Source organism: Bombina bombina, chromosome 1 (assembly GCF_027579735.1).
Source record: "Bombina bombina isolate aBomBom1 chromosome 1, aBomBom1.pri, whole genome shotgun sequence".
NCBI classification, from domain to species: Eukaryota; Metazoa; Chordata; class Amphibia; order Anura; family Bombinatoridae; genus Bombina; species Bombina bombina.
In genome coordinates, this window is record NC_069499.1 from 1,042,322,579 (window position 1) to 1,042,334,351 (window position 11,773).

Consider the following 11,773-nt stretch of genomic DNA (forward strand, 5'->3'; position numbering starts at 1 on the left):
TTAACTTAGGGGGGTGTTAGGGTTAGGGTTAGACTTAGCTTTAGGGGTTAATCCATTTATTACAGTAGCTGCGAGATTCGGTCGGCAGATTAGGGGTTAATAATTGAAGTTAGGTGTCGGCGATGTTAGGGAGGGCAGATTAGGGGTTAATACTATTTATTATAGGTTTATTGAGGTGGGAGTGAGGCGGATTAGGGGTTAATAACTTTATTATAGTAGCGGTGAGATCCGCTCGGCAGATTAGGGGTTAATAAGGGTAGGCAGGTGGAGGCGACGTTGAGGGGGGCAGATTAGGGGCTAATAAATATAATATAGGGGCAGATTAGGGGTACATAAGGATAACGTAGGTGGCGGTCGGCAGATTAGGGGTTAAAAAAAATTAACCGAGTGGCGGCGATGTGGGGGGACCTCGGTTTAGGGGTACATAGGTAGTTTATGGGTGTTAGTGTACTTTAGAGCACAGTAGTTAAGAGCTTTATAAACCGGCGTTAGCCCAGAAAGCTCTTAACTACTGACTTTTTTCTGCGGCTGGAGTTTTGTCGTTAGATTTCTAACACTCACTTCAGCCACAGCTCTAAATACCGGAGTTAGAAAGATCCCATTGAAAAGATAGGATACGCAATTGACGTAAGGGGATCTGCGGTATGGAAAAGTCGCGGCTGAAAAGTGAGCGTTAGACCCTTTAATGACTGACTCCAAATACCAGAGGGCGGTAAAAACCAGCGTTAGGAGCCTCTAACACTGGTTTTGACGGCTACCGCCCAACTCTAAATCTAGGCCTATGTGTTTTATCTATTAGCAGTTTATATAGAATGTTTTATCCATAAGCAGTTCACATAGTGTGTTTTAGATTATTTGCACTAATTTATACTCTGTTTAGTTGCTATAAGATATTTTCCTGATCTGCTACATAGCCAAAGTATAACTGTATCAAGATTGTATCCTTTTTTCAGATCTAGGAATATCCACACTCTCAGACAGCAACAGAAAGATAAGATTACAGTTATGTATCATATACTTACGTAGCCTTAACTATTTAGAAATAAAGAATTGTTCTATTTTGCTTATTTTATATATAGCATTTGAAACGGATCCGTTTAACCCTAATTTAATTGTTCTTTGTATAACATTTTATTAACTCAAAATTGATTAAAAGCCTTTTAAAAGTTAATTAATTGAATTAAAACAATATCTATTATCATTAATTTTTTGTATGTTTTTAATGAATCAGTAAAACTATCTTATATTTTGAATTGGAGTATGTGATTTTTTTGATTTTTTTCACTTTTTTGTTTTGTTTTAAATACCATACAATAAACTATAGCTCCACCAACAAACACACATCGTCCAGAGTATTTTTTCTGAAATATAACAAATTACCTATACATGTTAGATATAATCTGATTAGTTGCATAATTTATACAAATTAAGACTGAGTAATTTCATTTTAAGAAATTATTTTTAAGAATTACTTTAGGCACACTCAAAATACACCCTTTCTCAAAATACTAAATCCATAAACAGTGTTGAGGTTTCACTGTTTTTTTTTTAATTGTGTTTTTTGTGATAGAGCACCATCTACTGGGGAACTTTAATATATATTCTCTCTCTGAGAAAATATATTGTTTATCTATACTGAATTGAAGGGACGCCATCTTGGATGACGTCATTTAAAGGAACCTTCATTCAGTGTTAGCCGTCGGATGAAGAGGATGCTCTGCGTCGGATGTCTTGAAGATGGACCTACTGCGGATGGATGAAGATAGAAGATGCCGTCTAGATGAAGACTTCTGCCCTTCTGGAGGACCACTTCGCCCGGCTTGGATGAAGACTTCTCCCAGCTTTGTTGAGAACTTCGGCCTGGTTGGATGAAGACTTCTCCCGGTAAGGTGATCTTCAAGGGGTTAGTGTTAGGTTTTTTAAAGGGGGTATTGGTGGGTTTTAGAGTAGGGTTGGTTGTGTGGGTGGTGGGTTTTAATGTTGGGGGGGGGGGTTTGTAATTTTTTTTTACAGGTAAAAGAGCTGATTACTTTGGGGAAATGCAACTTAAAAGGCCCTTTTAAGGGCTATTTGTAATTTAGTGTAGGGTAGGGCTTTTTTTATTTTGGGGGGGGCTTTTTAATTTTGTTAGGGGGATTAGATTAGGTTTTATTTTACAGGTACTTTTGTATTTATTTTAGCTAGGTAGTTATTAAATAGTTCATAACTATTTAATAACTATTCTACCTAGTTAAAATAAATACAAACTTGCCTGTAAAATAAAAATAAACCCTAAGATAGCTACAATGTAACTTTTAGTTATATTGTAGCTAGCTTAGGGTTTATTTTATAGGTAAGTATTTAGTTTTAAATAGGAATAATTTAGTTAATGATAGGAATTTTATTTAGATTTATTTAAATTATATTTAAGTTAGGGGGGGTTAGGGTTATACTTAGGTTTAGGGGTTAATAAATTTAGAATAGTGGTGGCGACGTTGGGGGCAGCAGATTAGGGGTTAATAAATATAATGTAGGTGGCGGCGATGTTGGGGGCAGAAGATTAGGGGTTCATAAGTATAATGTAGGTGGCAGCGGTGTCCGGAGCGGCAGATTAGGGGTTAACAAGTATAATGTAGGTGGCGGCGATGTCGGGGGCGGCAGATTAGGGGTTAATAAGTGTAAGATTAGGGGTGTTTAGACTCGGGGTTCATGTTAGTGTGTTAGGTGTAAACATAAATTTTATTTCCCCATAGGAATCAATGGGGCTGAGTTAAGGAGCTTTACGCTGCTTTTTTGCTGGTGTAAGACTTTTTTTCAGCCGGCTCTCCCCGTTGATTCCTATGGGGAAATCGTGCACTAGCACGCACAACCAGCTCACTGCTAACGTAAGCAGCGCTGGTATTGGAGTGAGATGAGGAGCAAAATTTTGCTCAACGCTCACTTTTTGTCTGTTAACGCTGGGTTTGTATAAACCCGTAATACCAGCGCTGTCTGTAAGTGAGCGGTGAGCATAAACTGCTCGGTAGCACCACATAGTCTCTAACGCAAAACTCGTAATCTTGCCGTTTGTTTTTCATATGTTTATTGTTTAACTTTTTTCATCTTTACTTATATAATTAAAAAACTGTAATGACCAAAATTTATGAACATGACTGTATCGATTTATATTTTTGCATACTGTTTGAAGGTATCACATACCATGTATATGTCTTAATTGGTCAATAAAAAAAATAAATAATAAAAAAAGTTTCACAAATCACATGTAAAACATATTAAATATAAATATATAAACATTTTTAATAAAACAAAATATGTTTTTTATTGAAAAAAAAATGTTTCAAATGAGATACTTCACAGGGGCTATAGAGTCTTTATAAATTACACATGCTGGTGTAGGTGAAAAATGCCAGCTTTGCCTCTACTGCACACAAATGCCTCAGCCAACCTCAGGAGACACCTTACTTTATAGTAATAAAACAGACATGTATATTTTAAAATGACTAACATTTGCATAACCCGTTTTGCAAGTGTGTTTTCCAAGTGTTACTGTAGTAATTATTGCTTTTCCTCGCAGCTATATATGTTAATGACAGGATTGATGCTTAATAATTTTTTTATCTTGATCTTGCTTTTACAACGAGGCCTTTCGGCAAGTTCACAGCATCTTTAAATCTAGGCCATTTAGTTTATACAATTTTATCATCTAGTGGTGTTATCATATATTACAACAATATTTATAGTAATAGACCAAGTTTAAATACCTGCAGATAATCTGCAGGTGTAAGACCAGTAAAATCAAAATTTCAACAAATCCCATATCGGCTTTTGTTTTACACACAGTTTAAATACTTTTACCAGCTCACCAAAAACTTGCCAAATTATAAGTGGAAAAAATGCCCTTTTAAAATATTTGCCAGCATCCATTACTATTGTATAGTCTGTTGTTATTGTGTGGAACATATTTTACATATGTATATATGAATAACATCCGTATAATTTACTGCCAATTAGATCTGGAGGAGATGGGAGATAATGGAAATCATGACCACAACATCTAGAAATAACATTTAGAAATCAATCCCATTCTTAAAATGCTTCTTTATTTCATACTTCCATTTTTGTGATTGTAATGCACAATACTTTAATCTTTTTAAACAGGGTTTCTTTTGAGAATTGCATCATTTTGACTGGGATTTATCCATTTGCTGTTCTGTTTGTTGCAACCGAGATCTTTTGCACAGGTACTTCAAAAAACAAAAGTCCCAGAAATCCTGTTTTAAAATATTTAGAATATCTAGAACCCTGTGTCGCACCCTTCTCACACTAATAGGAATATTATTTGGCAAAGACAAACTTGTTATGTGCAGTGAGGTTTGGAACTTTTGGTGATATGTTAAACCTCTTACCATAGAGGTTTAAGTGCAAAAAATGTTAACATTTTGTTAAAGAAGTCAATATCTTGGCCCCCCTCGTAATACTTACTAATGAGACCCCATATCCTGAGGGGGCGTGGACAGAACTATCCACTCCCCTCATTTACCATAAAAGACTTAGTGAGACACCACCCCTTCATCCTCCTAGTTCTGTCCAGCCTGCTAGGTGGATAGGGCTAGGAGTCCCTCTCCGTTTTTTCTACCTTCTGGGCTAGAGAGTTTCCCATTTTTTCTGTGGCTTACTTGTTGCCTATTTTGAGCTGGTGATCCAGCTGTCACCTCCATTTGTTGCTGTGGCCGCGGTCACTGGTATGGCGAGAGGTGGTGGGAATACCGTTCCTTACGGTTTCCTTGTGGCGGCCTCCATGTTACTGTGACGTCATCGGTAAGGGACCTCGCGGGGGCCGTGTCTGAAGGCTATCATTTATGCACGCGCGTGCACGAATCCTTAAAGCCTTGGCGTGGCTTTTAATTGTAGCATAGTTACTCCTACTCCCATGAAGATATTGTTACTTCTTCAAACTTTTGAACACTGACACCTTGGTGTCTTCTTACCAGTAAGTGCTATGCTCTCGTTTTTTGGCACGCAAACATTTTTTCATTTTACACATATGGGAATTTTTATTATAAGCTTCTTGGGCTTTTTATCAATATATGTTCAGCATTATCATGAAGGATGAAAATGAGCCAGGTCAGCTTTAGCCTCAACCTGTTACAGCCCAGGAGGAAACAGGGGCAACTACAAGGTATGACTGTTTTATATATATATATGTATTTTATATGTCTAGTAGTACATATTATTCATTTATTATGGCTGGTTATACTTTCTTTAATAGCAATACAGCCCAGCCTATGCCCACCTGTTCCCTATGTGCTAATCCTTGCTGGCAACACAAGTAGCACTGTAAAGTGTGTATTGGCCAGATTTATGGTGGAAGCTTTTCTCAATCACCTGAGGGTTCTTTGGATAATTTGCAAAATCTTGATTGTGCCTCTGATGGTGAAGATTTAGAATCTGACTTACCTATGGTGTTTTTGAAACTACAAGTATTTCTGAGTTTATTAAAGGGACTAAGAGTTCCCTGGGCATTGGAGATGAACTGTCTCAAGTACCATCTGATTGGTTTAATTCAAATTCTGCACCAAATCAGTTCTTTCCTTACAATTTGAAGTTTATATACAGTTTGGAGTTCCTGATAAAATATATAAAAATTTCCTTTGGAAAAATCTTTGCATAATCAATTTGTTTTTCTCTTAAAGATGTCATGGATAAAAAAATGGAACAAAATTTAAAGAGACGTTATCTTCAACAAAGGGACTTATTTCATCCTCTGCTTGCCCTGTTTTCAACCCTTAAAGCTTCTGAGGTGTCAACTTATCTCATACTTTGCAAGATAATGAAAACGTTTCATCTTTTCTTTCAGAGTTTAATATGGTTACTTCTTTCTGCTTATCAGCCGCTGCCAATATTTTGGAACTTAATACAAAGTCTATGGCTACTGCTAACCTTGTCAGAAGGGCCCGATGGCTACCACATTGGGAAGCTAACCCAGGTTCCAAGTTAAATTTACTGAGTCTTCCTTTTGAAGGGGATATGCTGTTCGGTAAGAAATTGGAGACTTTAATATCAAAGAGGACAGGAGGTAAGAGTCCTTTTCTTCCAGAGATTTCCAGAAGGGACCCTCTTTTGCCCACAGGCAGTGTAATCTGCATCAACATTTCAGGGTTTCCCCTTGAAGGGAATTCTTTCAACCTCAGGATGGATGATCTAACTTTCAGTTTAGAGGCAGGGGACATGGTAAGTACTTTCCTTCCTTTCAGGCTAAAAAGCAATTATGGTGGGCTGTCCCAGACCTTTCATCTGGGAGGAAGATTACACAATTTCAGAGAGGTCTGGGCATCCAGTCTATCAGACCAATGGGTTCTGGGGATTCTTCAAAATGGGTACTATCTGGAGTTCCGGAGAAAACCAAGTCTTCCTTGCTCAGTAAAAACTCCCCAGGGATCCTGTGAAACTTATGTGCAACAGATACCAATTCAAGCTCACGACAAAGGCTTTTGCTCACCTCTTTTTCTGGTAAAAAAGAAAGATGGCTCCTGGAGACTGGTTCTGGATCTTCGAGTTCTCAACACCTTTCTTAAGGTTCAGCACTTCAAGATGGTGTATGTACTGTCAGTAATCAATCTTATCCCACCAAAGTCCACCTGCTTTCTGTAGACCTCAAAGATGCATACTTCCATATTCCTATTGCAAAACTGCACAGAAAGTTCCTCTGTTTCATGGTCGGAGACCACCATTTTCAATTTCAGGAATATCCACTGCTCCAAGGGTCTTTACAAAGGTGTTAGTCCCTCTTATAGCAGAACTACGTGTCAAAGGGTTATTCATAATCCATTATCTAGACGACATCCTTCTCCTGGCGAATTCACAACAACAAGCATTTGCCCACAGGTCTATCCTTCTAGAGTTCCTTCAGGATCACGGTTGGAACATACATTTTCAAAAGAGCCAGCTTCGACCCTGTCAAAAGCTAGTGTTTCTGGGAGCACACTTCAATACCCAAAAGGAGATTGTGTCTGTTCCAGATGTACGCATCATATTACCAGCTGTTGTGCCTTGTCAAATACCTCACAACCCACCAATGGATGAAGCTCCTGGGTCACAAGTCCTCAGTAATTCATATGGTGAGATGGGCCAGATGGAGAATGCGCCCATTTCAGATACACTTCTTACAAGAATTCAACAGAAGCAAGGGACTTTCCCAGCATATCAGGATACCTGTGAGTCTGAGAATATCTCATCTCTGGTGGTCTTAGTCCAAGAACCTATCCAGGGGACTTCCTCTTCATGAGCCAAATTGTATCATTGTGCAAACAGATGCCAGTAAGACTGGATGGGGAGCACATTGTCAAGACAGATAAGCCCAAGGAACGTGGGAGAAGCAATATCAATCTATTCCATAAAACCTTTTGGAGATCAGGGCAGTATTTTTAAGACAGTGGCAGCTTATCTCCAGTTTCAAGGAGGTACAAGAAGTTTAAATGTATTAAAGGTTTCCCTAATCTTCAGATGGGCACAGCGCTACATTCAGTTTCTCTCTGCAGTCCCTGTACCAGAGACTGAGAATGTCACGGCAAACTACTTGAGCAGAAGTCGAATTTCCCCAACCGAGCAGATGGCTGTTTCAGAGGATAGTCAGCTTCTGGGGACTTCCAGAAATTGATCTCATGGCCTCTGCATTGAATCATCAGGTTCAAAAGTTCTTCAGCCATCACCCTCTTGTCTTAGGAGTGGATGCCTTTCTCCACAATTGGTCATATGTCTTCCCTCAAATTCCTCTCATCCCGAGACTGTTGAAAAGGTTTCTTCTGGAATCGGCTACCTACATTGTCATCCTTCCCTTCTGGCCTTGCAGGCCTTGGTTTCCTCTGGTACACAAACTAGCAATTCAACCTCCATGGCATCTTCCAATCTCTTGGGACATGCTAAACCAAGGACCAGTGGTTAATCCGAATCCACACCAATTCAGGTTAACGGCCTGGTTGCTGAGGTCTCAAAATTGCAACAATTAAGAGTTTCGGCTCCTGTCATTCAGACGCTTCTTCAAGCTCGAATGGGAACTACATCTAAAGCATACTATCGTATCTGGGATATCTTCTCATCATGGATGATTTCACATAATATCTCTACAGCAACAATCAAGATATTTAACCTGCTGGATTTTCTTCATGATGGTTTTCTTCAAGGCCTCAGTGCTAGAACTCTTAAAGTTCAAATCTCTGCAATATTTGCAATATCTGGTATTAGGTGGGCTCAGGACCCTTTGATAATTCAATTCTTTCAAGCTTTGGCCCATATCCGTCCATCTATCAAAACACGAATTCCCTCCTGGGACCTGCCTTTGGTTTTGAACTCCCTTCTAGAATCTCCCTTTGAACCTTTACATGAAGTTTCCTTTTAGTTTCTTGCCATTTTTCTAGTGGCCATCACATCGGCTCGTCGAGTATCTGAACTTCAAGCTTTGTCAGTTAAAGACACTAACATTATGTTTCATCAAGATAAGGTAGTACTTTAAACTGTTCCTGAATTCCTTCCTAAAGTGGTATCCGACTTCCATAAACACCAGGACATTGTTCTTCCTTCACTTTGCCCTAAAAACTCAGATTCTCAAAGCAAACCATTGTATCATTTGGATGTGGTCCGATGTCTGGTTATTTATGTCTCAAGGACTCAAGATATTCGTAAGACTGAAAAATTATTCATTGTTCCTAATGGTCTTCATCAGGGTCAAGCTCCATCACGAATGACAATTTCTTGCTGGATTGTGCAGGTATTTTTTTCAAGAGCCTATAAAGAAAAAGGGGAACAGGTACCTGAAGGGCTTAAGGCTCATTCTACAAGGGCTGTATCAACTTCTTGGGCGCTTCAAGCTGAAGAAATCTGTCAAGCCACAGTTTGGAAATCGTATAACACCTTTATTTCGCATTATAAGCTGGATGTTCGTCAGTCAGCTGCTGCCAAATTTGGCTGTAAAATATTATCTTCTGTTGTTAAGGAATAAATATTTGTATTTTTCTGCAGTATTTCTGTGTATTTTGCATTTATTTCCCACCCTTTCTTTTATTATTGCTCTGTATTCTCTAACTGGTAAGTATTACTAGGGGGCCAAGATAATTGGAAATTAACAACAAAATATAAGCAATTTCTATATCTTGGCCCATACCCTGGGTAATACTTACCAGGATCCCTCCCTTTGTGTGGTTCACCTGTTTTGGCTGGACATCTCTAGGAGGAGTAAGGGGTGGTGTCTCATGAAAGGGAAAGTCTAGTCTAAAATAAACTTTCATGATTCAGATAAAGAATGTAATTTTAAACAATTTTCCAATTTACTTTTATCACCAATTTTGCTTTGTTCTCTTGGTATTCTTAGTTGAAAACTAAACATAGGTGGTTCATATACTAATTTCTAAGCCCTTGAAGGCAGCCTCTTCTCTCAGGGCATTTTGACAGTTTTTCACCACTAAAGAGAGTTAGTTCATGTGTGTCATAAAGATAACACTGTGCTCACGCACGTGCAGTTCCAGGGAGCCAGCTCTGATTGGCTAAAATGGATATCTGTCAAAGTAACTGAAATAAGGGGGCAGTTTGCAGAGGCTTAGATACAAGGTAATCACTAATCACAGAGGTAAAAAGTGTATTTATATAACTGTGTTGGTTATGCAAAACTAGGGAATGGGTAATAAAGGGATTATCTATCTTTTTGAACAATACAAATTCTGGTGTAGACTGTCCCTTAAGTTTTTTATGGTAAATGAGGGGAGTGGATAGCTCTGTCTATGCACCTCAGGAGAGGGGGTCTCACTGGTAAGTATTAACCAGGGCCCCCAAGGCAGAACATTGTGCGATGTGCGATCTCATTGCAGAAACTGTACTATATCTGCAGAAAGACCGGCCGTGACAGTTAAAAAAAAAAATTTTGCCTGCACTTTTAATTTCTACCTGCAGGTGTCACTGTTCCATTCTATCTCAGTGAAAATGTTTACTACGTTCCTCTCTTTTCAATTTTCTCCCCCTTCCTGAACTCCACTGCGGTACAGGGTAACAGCACATTTCAGAAAAGGTAAGTCAGGGCTTAAATTTATTCCAGGAGTCTAGGAGCCAACCAATATACTTAGGAGCCAATTAGAAATATTGGAGCCAAACATTTAAACCCTTATGAGTCATGGGGACGAGGGTAGGCTTATCTAAATGTAAATGAAAGAATTGTGTCCCCATATTAAACCACCATATAATGAGTTTAATAACTATAATGGTACAAAAAAAATGTGACAACACCCATGTTGTCTACTAATTGAGGAGTAAATGTGATCTAATCTATATAGGTAGAACCAAAAAAAAGGTAAAATATAGATTCAGGTTTTTCTGATCCGGAGGAGGAGTCTAAGCCCAGGTCGTGCAGCGCTAGCTCTGAGAACTCCCATCTACAGCTGCTGGTGGAGGTTCCCGTGCCGAGCCCCAAGACCGGGGGTAGCTGTTCAAGAAGTTTGCTACAACGCTGCTAGATCCACAGCTCTGAAGGATCTACATTCCCTTTGGACTGCTACTATACCTGGGGGATCTATAATCGGCATTTAGTTCTCCCTCCTCTCCACCGGTGCTGCGTGAGAGGAGGGTAGTGATGCATGCCTTATTTCCCGCTGGCTTAGAAGGAACACTAGCATAAGTTGTCACCAGTACTCTAAAAAACAAAAAGCAACAAAGTCTTCCTAAGCCGCTACAGATACTTTTCCTGCGGCATTTTCAGAAGCGATACAGAGGGTTCACATTCTTACAGTTTCCCTTGCTCCCTGTGTCTGAGTCAAGTCAAGGTCCGCTCCCTGGGGGCACAGATGATAACAGCCACAAGAAGCCAAACCCCAGACAGACTCACCTGGTTCTGGAGAGCGGAGGTACCGAAGAAGCACATCAACAAAGTCGCTGTTTACACCATGCTTAAGACACCGAGCAAAGGGGTCCTCAGGAATACAGCCACTTACCTGGGTGAGAAGCCGAGTCATTCATCTGGAGCTGCTGGGGATGTTTCCCTGTGCCGGTCCCTGAGACTGGAGGCAGCTGCACGAGAGGTGGGTCACGCCTCCTGAGGGATCTACATTCTCCTCGACCATCGCTGCAGCTGGGTGATTTGGAACAATGCTTTGTCTCTCTCCTCTCCTATCGGTGCTGCGTGAGAGGAGGGCAGTATTATATCCTTGTTTCTGTTGGCCCCGGAGGGGTATTGCTATAAACTGACTTACCTCACAGATGCCGTAGGTATTGTAAGAGGCGGCACGGAGAGTCCCTGCTCATGCAGCCTGTCTGCTTTTGGTATTAGAGGAGTGGAGTCATTGAGGGGCTCTACCAGTGTCCTTCTCCACATTATTAGAGCCTTGGAGGAGAGGGGGTGAAGGCTTCATGAGAACTCCCTTTACTGTAACGGAGGGCTGCTACTTCTCTTAGAAGGTACTGTATCAATTTCTGTATCTCTTTGCTGTAGAAAGTAACAAGGCATTTGGATGTGTCAGCCTCTCAACATTTGAATAATACATTTGGGAGGAACTGCCTAATCTGTGAATTTCACATGCATATAAAAAGAGTCAAAAGGACCTTGTATTTTTTTTCCTGAAGTGACTCTTATTTTTTACATGAGTCAGACTCTAGTTATCTCGCTATAAGCTTTGTCATAAATCTGCAAGGGGTACCCCCCTGACTGTGTGTTTTTCTTTCTCTGTCATATTGAGCCATTTTACAGCCTTGAACTGGTATCTAAAACAGGGCTACCTATCTAACATTGGTTATTTTCAGAGGTTTCTCTGTCTAGGAT